This window comes from Hyperolius riggenbachi, chromosome 11, assembly GCF_040937935.1.
Source record: "Hyperolius riggenbachi isolate aHypRig1 chromosome 11, aHypRig1.pri, whole genome shotgun sequence".
In the NCBI taxonomy this organism is placed as follows: Eukaryota; Metazoa; Chordata; class Amphibia; order Anura; family Hyperoliidae; genus Hyperolius; species Hyperolius riggenbachi.
This window is the reverse complement of record NC_090656.1, coordinates 115746763-115758031: the sequence shown is the minus strand read 5'-3', so window position 1 is coordinate 115758031 and position 11269 is coordinate 115746763.

The window sequence follows — 11269 nt, the reverse complement described above, 5'->3', positions numbered from 1 at the left end:
TTAGACACTAAAGTGCGCCCTCCGTCCCTTCCACCCCAGCCGTCACACACTGGGTGCTATTTGAGAAGAGGTTCCCCAGGGTACCAAACCCCCCAACACCTTATTCTCTAGTTAACTGGCTTGCAATCACTGCCATGTATCCCCTTTTCTTGAAAAAAAAGCAGTTCAGTAGGGGAATAATAGCTGAGTGAGTTGTGCACTCCCTCCTACACTGCGCCCTGAGGCTGGAGCCTCTTTTGCCTCTGCCTCAGCCCGACCCTGAATACACTATAAATGTATTTTTTTACTATGCTATTGTCAGTTACAGTAGATAGTTAAAATGACAGATCTGACAGGTTTGGACTAGTCCGTCTCCTTATGGGGAATTCTTGGGGTTTTCTTTATTTTCAAAAGCACCTACCAAGCAGCAGTTGCTCAGTCAAACTGTCAAAACATTTAGCAAATAAGTAGGGAGGCTGGGTGGTATCTTTGTATCAATCCTTTAAAGGGGGAGCTTTTGCAAATAATAATGGAGATGCTAAAAAAAAACATGAGGCGATGGACTAGTCCAAAATCTTTCAAATCCGTCAAATTTTTACTTCTTACTGTAAAAGACAGCAACATTGAAAAAAAAGTAATTTAGAAGGCATTTTACATAGAGAGAAATTTTCTTCATATATGTATGTGTTAAAGAGACTCTGAAGCGAGAATAAATCTCGCTTCAGAGCTCATAAATAGCAGGGGCACGTGTGCCTCTGCTAAAACGCCGCTATCCCGCGGCTAAACGGGGGTCCCTTCACCCCCAACCCACCCCCCGCAAAAGTGTGTCGTGAAAAAGTCGCTGGCTGTCTCTTCCTGGAGGCAGGGCTAACGGCTGCAGCCCTGCCTCCAGTCGCGTCTGTCAGCGGCGCATCGCCGCCTCTCCCCCGCCCCTCTCAGTGAAGAGGGGCGGGGGAGAGGCGGAGATACGCGCTGACAGACGCGCGTGGGGCAGGGCTGCGGCGGTTAGCCCTGCCCCAACCAGGAAGCGCTCCCCCGGTGTATCGAGGGGGATTTGGGGGTGAAGGGACCCCGTTAAGCCGCGCTATAGCGGCGTTTTAGCAGGGGCACACATGCCCCTGCTATTTATGAGGTCTGAAGCGAGATTTATTCTCGCTTCAGACTCTCTTTAACATGTGTTTTAAATCTTATACATTTTTGTGATAGTGGTCCTTTAACCCAACCTGTGCTGCCAGGATCAGCAGGTGGTTGGGTTTGTAACTCACCCAGGTGCTTGTAAATCATTAGACTTGTGAAGCTCTGACCCCCCCCCCCTCCCCAACAAAACTGCCCTGGCATTTTTTCTAAACTGTCATGAAGCTCTGTGGCTACCTCCACCTGTGCTTCCATGGCAGCTCAGCAGCTGCGGCCTAATTGGTGGCTGCCGAGCTGGTGGCAGGCCATGGCAACAAGGTGAGAGTGACTACAAACTTGATGATCCTGGTAGCATGAACACAAAACCTTACCTTACAGACTCTGCCACACACATATTTTCTTTCTTGGACTTGTGGGCAATCGTTTATACTCAGCTCTTCTAAGGTCTAGCCACAGAAATTCAATCAGGTTAAGGTCTGGAATTTGACAAGGCCATTTCAACCTCTTGATTCCTTCCTATTTCAGCCATTCAGTCATAGAATTTCTGGTGTGCTTGGAATCATTGCCCCAGTTTTGGCAAAGCTGTAGTAGTCACACAAATGGCCTCACATTTGACTCTAGAATACTTGGGCATAAAAAAAAAAAAATACTTAGCTGACTTAATTACTGCAAGGTGCCCAGGTCCTGCAGCTGCAAAATAAACCCAAAATCATCAGTGTCATTACCACTGTCAACTCTCACTTACTGATACGATTGTGGTAGTTCTTGCAATGCAGGCATATTAACTTTTAGTTTGATTTTAAGATGATTTTAATCAAGAGGTCATTTTTACGCTATTAGAAGCATGTTTTTTATATTTTTGTGAGGTGTGCCAGAAATCCAGTTAAAGCAAGGGAGGACGTAACCAAGGAGCAGAGTGCCAGGGAGACTAGGGGTGACCAAATACACCGCGTGCGAGTACAGACCAGGAGGTCATTGTATTCACGGAGATGCTGTTACTTTGTGGTAAAAGCTGGCTTAAGACTCACTAATATAAGGGAATGTTCCTCGAAACTTGGATTTATATGGCATAAGTGCTACTCTACCACCAGACTAAATTAAATTAAACCTACGAGGTTTGGGGCTGAGGCGAAGAAGATTCCAGACATGCACGAAACGTCAACAAGAGTCATCAAATGGTTTTGCTGAGGGGACATAGGAGGAAATGCAAGGAGGAGCAGGACAAGGGAAGCCTCTGGATCATTCAGAGGCTTCCCTTTATTGAGCTAAGTACCTAAATAGGCACTTTTCCCCTACAGGGTTCCTTTCACTGCATTTAATTAGCAACGCCTAGCTGCTCAGTATCCTCATAATTTGGGTGGAAGTGGTGATTCTGCCTCCTTATTGAACTCTCTCCTTAATTCTGTATGATACTTGCCAACTTTCAAGAGCTCTAGAAAACTGTCATTCTCGAACATATAATATAGACTAAACATTTTACATCATTAGTTGTCCACCAGTTACACTCACTTCCCTGGTGATCCCGTTGTGGTTACTGAAACTTCACTGGATGCCACCTGCTCATGTCTCTGTCTGGTGTGCTCCAAGGGCATCAAGATGATCCTCTTGCGTGTGAGGCGGGAGCAGAGTTATAGCACTGCTGCAAAGGCCAGGGTTATTTAATCACTATTTCATCTTTTGCAGCAATGTTGTATTGCCACACCAGTTAGACACCCTGACCATAGTCCCATCAGCTTCACCTGCCAGTCCTTTGAGTGCCAGCCCTGTGAGTCTCACTCTTATCAGTTACACCGGCCAGTCCTGTAAGTTGAACTGAAAATTAAAAAGTAAAAATAAACATAAACACACCATACTTACCTCCTTTGTAGTCTACTCATCAATCTCTTTCTCCTCTCCTGCATCCTGTTTATTCACTGTGATCAATGGAATTCCCTGTCCTCCATTCTAAAATGGCCATAACTCCATAACAGCAGGGCCGGCCCAACACTTTTTGCCGCCTGAGGCAAATTTAGAAAAAATTGAAGCCCCCCCCCCCCTCGTGGGGGGCCACCGAGCCGGAAGGGGTAGCGGGCAGGACGGGAGTATTGGGCCTAGCGGTGGGGAGGGGGGTCGGACCCCCCTCCCTCGCCTGGGTCCCCCGATCTGCGCTCCCCTCCAGCTGTAAATAGTTAGGAAGCAGCCGATAGTAAGAGGCACTGTATTGTAAGTGGACGGCGTTGCAGGAAGCGACGTCAGTGGGGTGCACGCTGGAACGCGGAAAAGGTGAGTCCTCCCCGCCAGTGAAGTTTGCCGCCTGAGGCAAAAGTTTCACCCCGCATCATGAGCGGGCCGGCCCTGCATAACAGCTTCCTGGTCAGCACACTGCTAAACTGTAATACCACCCACTTGAGCCATAGGGAAACATGGACATTACCTTGCACATTCAGTTGTAACTGACAGCAGCTGATATACAACTGACAGCAACTGGTATATCTCAGTTCTGACAAAATAGTGTCAGAACTGGAAGGGATCACTGTAAGAAGAAAATGGTGAGCTTCTGAGAGGAACTGACGGTGAGGTAAGTATGTAGTATTCATTTGCAGGTACATCATGTATTTATTTGAAAGCATTGTACTCAGTTCAGGTTCCCTTTAAGTCTCACCAGCCAGTTCTGTTAGTCTCAGTCCTGTCTGTCTTGCCAGCCATTCCTGTATTTTACAGTCGCAAGTCTCAGTCTCACTAGTCAGTCCTATTAGTCTCAGTCCTGTCAATCTTCCCTACCACTCATATCAGTCTCTGTCCCATGAGACTTAGTCTCACCAGCCAGTCTTTTGAGCCTCAGTTGTGTCAGCCTTGCCACCTAGTCTTGCTCGCCATTCCTGTCGGTTTTGCTAACCAGTCCAGTCAGTCTCACCAGCCTGTCCATTCTTTCCTGCCAGTCCTTCTTGTTCAGTTCCTCCTGCCAGTCCCTCTTGTCAAGTCCCTCCTGACAGTCCCACTTGTCCAGTCCATCTTTCCAGTCCCTCTTCTCCAGTCTGTCCTGTTGGTTCCTCCTGTTCAGTGTGCCCTGTCAGCCCTTCCAGTCCAGTCCTTAGTGTCAGTCTGCACTGCCCTTCCTACACTACAGAATTCACATTCCTGTTATTTTCATGGCCAGAGGGGCAATCTAGTGGGTGTTTACATTGTGGCTACCAGGCAACAAAGTAGTCCCCGACCCTCTAGGAGCAATGGTCCATGATCCCTTGGGGTGTTCTAGTGAAGACCCATAGTAACATAGACTTCACACTTTGAGAGTGCCCACACAAACCACCAGTGCCAGAAGAATCAGTGAGGCCCTAACACCAACACCTAACACCAAAACAAAATGTTTCTATTAAAATATCATAACTTTATTAATGATATAAAAAAAGAGATAGTAAATATTAAAACAATAGTGATGGTTGATCAGGCCACCGTTAGCTCACACTCATGCATTCCTCTCACACCGCAAACTCTCTGCAACAATTATGTTCAAATCCCCAAATATATCAATAAAGTGCATCCTGCAGCAGTATGCCTGTTGGTCATTATATCTCTAGCTTGGCAATGTAATGCTGAAAGAAAGGAGATTGCTCCCATAAGACTATGCAAGTCCATCAAACTGTACACTCAAATAGTTCCAGATAATGGAAAGGAATCCCAAATCAGCAGTCACTAATGCCGTTCATAGCAGGATAGCAATGTATGCCAAAGCAACAGTGTTACGCCAGAGGCAAATCCCGGCTGGTAAACAAGCACATGCAGCTGAATTAGTATTAGCAGCAGCACATAGTTCATTACTTTCCTGCATAACAAGCAAGGGAAGAGGAAGCCGACGCTGTATGTGAGAAGCAATAGAAATGCAAGCAGGACCAAATCCTCTCAGCAATAGTTCACAGCAAGACAGTACCGAATCCACAGCGTCTGGGTTCCAATCAGAGTTGTATACTTCACACTAAGTGCCAAAAGAGTGTCCCTGTTGAATTCAGGTCCGCCGCTGTTCGCAGCACACTGCTATGTGTAAGTCCCAAATATCTCTAGGCAGGAGTGTTGTGCTGACAGGATGAGTGCACAAAGAGGGAGGCTGAGCTGGCCGGAGGGAGAGCGCAGAGCGGAGCACCAGGGCAGCAGTCACGTTTCCACCAAACATTCCACGCTAGCCCACGACATGTTTCACTGGTCACTTCCGGTTTCCTCAGATGGGGATGGAACATGCAATATAATATTGTAATGGTACATTCACATCATCCCAATGGCAGTGGCAGATCTGTTGACACAACATGATGCATACAATGTGGTACCACATAATGGGTGCATTAACCGTTGCAGAGGAGCATACTTTCTATGTAATGAATGTTTCACTGTCTACATCGCACCGCACGCGTAACCTGCAATGCATTGCATTGTGATCGTTTTCTTTACAGGGCATGTAATGTCCCAGTGTGAAAGTAGCCTTATGCCTTAAGACAAGCTTGACATTGTACTATGTAAATACATGATCTTTAATGAAATGTACACTGGACTGTCCTTTTATCTGGAAATGAAACTGATTTTTACTTGTTTCACAATGCATAATTTTCCAGGCTACACTTTACTATGTTTTGTCAAAAGCTTTCCTTGGGCATAAAATGACATTCACTTGCTTGTGTGACTTGACTTGTGTAGTTATAGTGGGTGACTATTTCTTATTTGTGGACAGCAGCTTATCTTCAAAGAAAAGAATTGGGCAGGTTAGTGCTGGTTCAGACAGGCACTTGTGGGTGGTAAACCAGCGATAAGTCAACGCAACCATTTAAACAGTATGAATGGAAGTGGTTATTTAAACCAGGGCACCAGCATTTCTCATCATTAATGTAAATGCTGCAGTAGATCCCATCATCTCATCTCATACTGGACACTACCTGTAACGTCCAGGATCGGCTACGCTCGGCAGTTCTATGTCCCCTTACCTTTGGTGTGATGTCAAAACACCAGTAACCGCTACAGAAGGTTGCTAAATTTGCTGGTGCTGCCCTAAAAACCTTTTCTTTTATCTTCCCACCACTATTAACCACTTTATCCACCACTACAGTATATCTACGTCCTCTGTGACTTCACCTTTGCCACAAGGACGTAGATATGCTTCTTGTAGCAGGAGCAGTGCTGTGCAGGATTGGGCTTACTCCTGTGCACACTTCTGGCACTATCTGATGCATCACTAATTGGTTAAAGTGAAGAGGAAAGGAGCCTAAACTCCTGTGTTGGACAGAGGGAGCGATCTTGACAATTCTGTGCAAGTCTGTGTAGTTGTCATTGAAGGGTGCTGCTCTCTTAAGTGCTACTCTAGGTGGTATATAATCTGCAGTAGACAGTGGGATGTGGGGGGATGGGTGGAAAAACAAGGGTGGGGGAGAGCGCACTCAGGTTGTCATTCAATAAAAATGGCCAGCCGGCCGTGGAATATTCTCACCTGGATCTGTGGCTGACTGTCCCATACGGGGTGGCCAGCAGAAAGGCTTTGTCCCACTTTATTGTAGCTAAGCTACAATAAAAGTTTTTACTTTTGATTCACACGGCAGCCGCCGTCTATTTTCTACTTGCATACACTTGCACTGGCAAATCGCTTAAACTCAAATTTCTTAACCCACCCACGACTGCCTGACAGTGCAGCCGCCTATAGTGGCATCACAGCACTCAGGCTAGGTGGAAAATATACCAGAACAGCAGCCTGCTACTACAGCTCTGAAGGAGGCTATCGTCTTCACGCCTTGTGGAGGAGGACTTCTGCCAAGACTTGGTCCCCGGTCCAAGTGGGACAAAGCCTTTCTGCTGGCCACCCCGTATGGGACAGTCAGCCACAGATCCAGGTGAGAATATTCCACGGCCGGCAGGCCATTTAAATTGAATGACAACCTGAGTGCGCTCTCCCCCACCCCTTGTTTTTCCACCCATCCCCCCACATCCCACTGTCTACTGCAGACTAACTGGTGAAAAGGAATATATGTTCCCTGAGCTAATGAGACTGATTTTTACCATTAAAAATATTTTTATTTTCTCAGTTCATAGTGAAAAATACACACTGCCGCATTATTTCAGAATCAAATTTCTTCACCATAAATTGTGACAGGAACATAATCTAAGTTTTGTGATAAACAGTAAGAATAGTCAAACAAAATTTGTGTTTTTTATCTGCAGTAGTGCTTTTTATTTTTAAACTTTACTTGAGAAAACTGAGAAATAATGTGTTTTTTTCAATTGTTTTACTTTTTTTCCCATTAAAATGCATAGAAAACCAAATTGTTTTATGGAAAAAAATTCCATACAATGAAAGCCTAGCTTGTCTTGAAAAAAATATATACTGTATATATATATATATATATATATATATATATATATATATATATATATATATATATACAGTATATATATATATATATATATATATATATATATATATATATATATATTTCATTTATGTGTCATAAGTAGGGATAAAGTTATTGCTGATTAAATAGGGACAAGTCAAAACTACTCTGGTCCATAAGGGGGAAACAAAGTCTGGATGCGAAGTGGTTAAAGGAAAACACCAGGGAATGCAAATTGTTGGCTGGAGAGGAGGAAATTGTAACATTAGATTGTAACCTAGCCTTCACCTTGGCCATTAGATGATAGTGACTGATGATTTAACCCTTTATTAACCACCTCCTGACCGCCTAACATCGATAGGTGGTGGGAGAGTGGCTGGCTGGGGACCGCCTAACGCCGAATGGCATCAAAGTGCAGTGGGCAGGATTAGCAGTCAACATGCTGTTGCGCGTGTGTTACCTGGACAACAGCACAGCGGGGATTCGTTAATTGAAGAAAAGAAAAAAGCTATTTTGATTTGTACGGCGCTGCGATCTAGCGCAGCGCTGTACAGGAGTGGCTTACAATCTAATGCATCTCATAGACTGATGCCTATGAGAGGGTACTGTAGTGTATGGATTGCAGTCAGGGCCAATTTAGGGGGGGGGGGGGATGTAAAAAAAATCTTTTACAATTAATTAAAAAAATAATAAAAATCGCAGCAGCACTTAGAAATTAGAGACCACAAAAAATGCTTAACTAGTGGCAAAAAAAGGAAGTAAAATTATAGTGGGTGGTAAGTTGTATGATCGAGCAATAAATCGTTAAAGTGGCGAAGTGCTGAATTCAATTGTAACAAATCGCCTTGTCACTAAGGTGGTATAAACCTGTGGTCCTCAAGAGGTTAAAAGAGGACCCGTTCTAACTGCAATACAAAGGAATTAGCTGAATGGAACTTAATTCACATTGTTTGCAGTTGCCTTCTGTCCCAGAAATAATAACTAAAACATAGTTCTAAATTATGACCTCTACAGTCATTGATCTGCCCTTCTTAGAGTTCTCTTTTAAGCTTTGCTGAAGGTGTTAGCACACAGACATGGTTAAATAAGCATTTTTGTGTATGTGCATACATCTGCAATCATAGACATCGTCCAGTGGTTGCATTGTGCTTGCACATCTAATCTGTCTTCTGAAATCTATATTACTAGAGTAAAAGAAAGGCAGTGGACCCACAAGAGCCAGAGGATTGATGGTGAAATAACCCGAGAAAGAGTATGGTGTTTAATGTCAACCAATGATCCCCAAACAACATTGTGTATGGAGCTTATTGTGTCCGGTAAAGGTCTGTTTGTCATCTATCTGTCTGCATGATTTATTATATATGTATTCTCTTCTCATGACTTGGGGAAAGCAAAGATTGCTGATTTTTTTCTTGAAACTATTTCATATTCTTATTTACTAAACTTTTCTGATTGCATTTATTTCCATATCCTACCATTACTTGATGTGTTTGGTCTTCTAAGTGACATTTAATGGTTTCTAACCTTGTACCAATATGTTTTTATTCCTGTTGTTATGCTTACCTAGTGGACATTTCCTTGAAGAAAGGAAATACAATATATGGGATTCTCAGTATTTTTAACCTGCAGCATTGTATGGATACACAGGGATTAGCTACAGTGGGATGCGAAAGTTTGGGCAACGTTGTTAATCGTCATGATTTTCCTGTATAAAACGTTGGTTGCTACGATTAAAAATGTCAGTTAAATATATCATATAGGAGACACACACAGTGATATTTGAGATGTGAAATTAAGTTGATTGGATTGACAGAAAGTGTGCAATAATTGTTTGAATAAAATTAGGCAGGTGCATAAATGTGGGCACTGTTGTCATTTTATTGATTCCAAAACCTTTAGAACTAATTATTGGAACTCAAATTGGCTTGGTAAGCTCAGTGATCCCTGTCCTACATACACATGTTAATCCAATTATAAGAAAGAGTATTTAAAGGGGTTAATTTTAAGTTTCTCTCCTCTTTTAAATTTCCCTGAAGAGTAGCAACATGGGGGGTCTCAAAACAACTCTCAAATGACCTGAAGACAATGAAGACAAAGATTGTTCACCATCATGGTTTAGGGAAAAGATACAGAAAGCTGTCTCAGCGATTTCAGCTGTCTGTTTCCACAGCTAGGAACATATTGAGGAAATGGAAGGCCACAGGCTCAGTTCAAGTTAAGGCTCGAAGTGGCAGACCAAGAAAAATCTTGGATAAAAAGAAGCGACAGTCAGAGTCAACCCACAGACCAGCACCAAAGATCTACAACATCATCTTTCTACAGATGGAGTCACTGTGCATCGTTCAACCATTCGGCACACTTTACACAAGGAGATGCTGTTTACAGAGGAAGCCTTTTCTCTGGCCATAGCACAAACAGAGCCACTTGAAGTTTGTTATAGCACATTTGGACAAACCAGCTTCATTTTGGAATAAGGTGCCGTGGACTGCTGAAACTAAAATTGAGTTATTAAGACATCACAAGGGGCATTATGCATGGTGGAAAAACAACACAGCATTCCAAGAAAAACACCTGCTACCTACAGTAGTGTGGTTCCATCATGCTGTTGGGCTGTGTGGCCAGTGCAGGGACTGGGCATCTTGTGAAAGTTGAGGGACGTATGGATTTAACTCCATATCAGCAGATTCTGGAGACCAATGTCCAGGAATCTGTGACAAAGCTGAAGCTGTGCCAGGGCTGGATCTTTTAACAAAACAACGACCCTAAACACTGCTCAAAATCCACTAATGCATTCATGTAAAGAATATAAAGCAGAAAACTGAGAGCCCAATATAGTGTAGTATGTATTGGAACAGGGAGGAATAATGAATCATAAGTATTATACTTACAAACCTGGGTTACCCCTAAGGCAACCACTGTATAGGCAGGTGGGGAGATTAGGCCTGTCCCCACTTAGGGCTAAGATGTCGCTCTCTGTAGATAGAAGAAAAGAGGGTGTACCACCCTTCCACCAGGGGTGGAAAACTTGATATAGGGATGTACAGAGGAGCCAAAATATAAAATATGCTAAAAAGTTTAAAAGTTCAGCTGGCGGTGGTGGACCAGCCCCACCAAAACAGACAGGATGCTGTCGCTTGAGGTAGTAATAATATATTCACATACTCCTAGATAAAACTGCAACGCGTTTCACGAGCACAATCTCACTTCATCAGGCAATAAACAACTGGAGTATCACACAGCTCGGGGTCCAATAACAGCTTGGCACCTCTGTGAAAACGGTGAAAACTAACAGCTAAGTAGCTGGCTTGTGGCTGGACCTGCCTGGTTGTTGCTGGCTGGACAGCTAAGTGTTACTATGCTGGAGATTGGCCACCTGGGGCTTGATTCACAAAGCGGTGCTAACTGTTAGCACGCCTGTGAAAACCCCCTTAGCATGTCTAAACAAGCTTTTCGCGCATAAAACTTTATGCGCGCAAAACTTTATGCGCGAAGTGCCCATTAAAGCCTATGGGACTTAGCGCACGTAAAACTTTGCGCGCGCAAAGTTAGCGCGCGATCTGATTGAGAAATCCGGTGCTGACCTACTTAGCACCCTGGTTAGCACGTCTAAAGACTTTAGACGTGCTAAGTAGGTTAGCACCGCTTTGTGAATCAAGCCCCTGGACTTCTAAACCTCCTGGCTGGCCCTTAAGAGGGAAAAACATCACTTGATGTACCACCAGATTGACCATTAGATAGATCTCTCTCTGTCAAATCTGATTAGAGAGGGATCTATTACCTGGCCTCACACTGCACTATTATAAATTTTCTTAGTG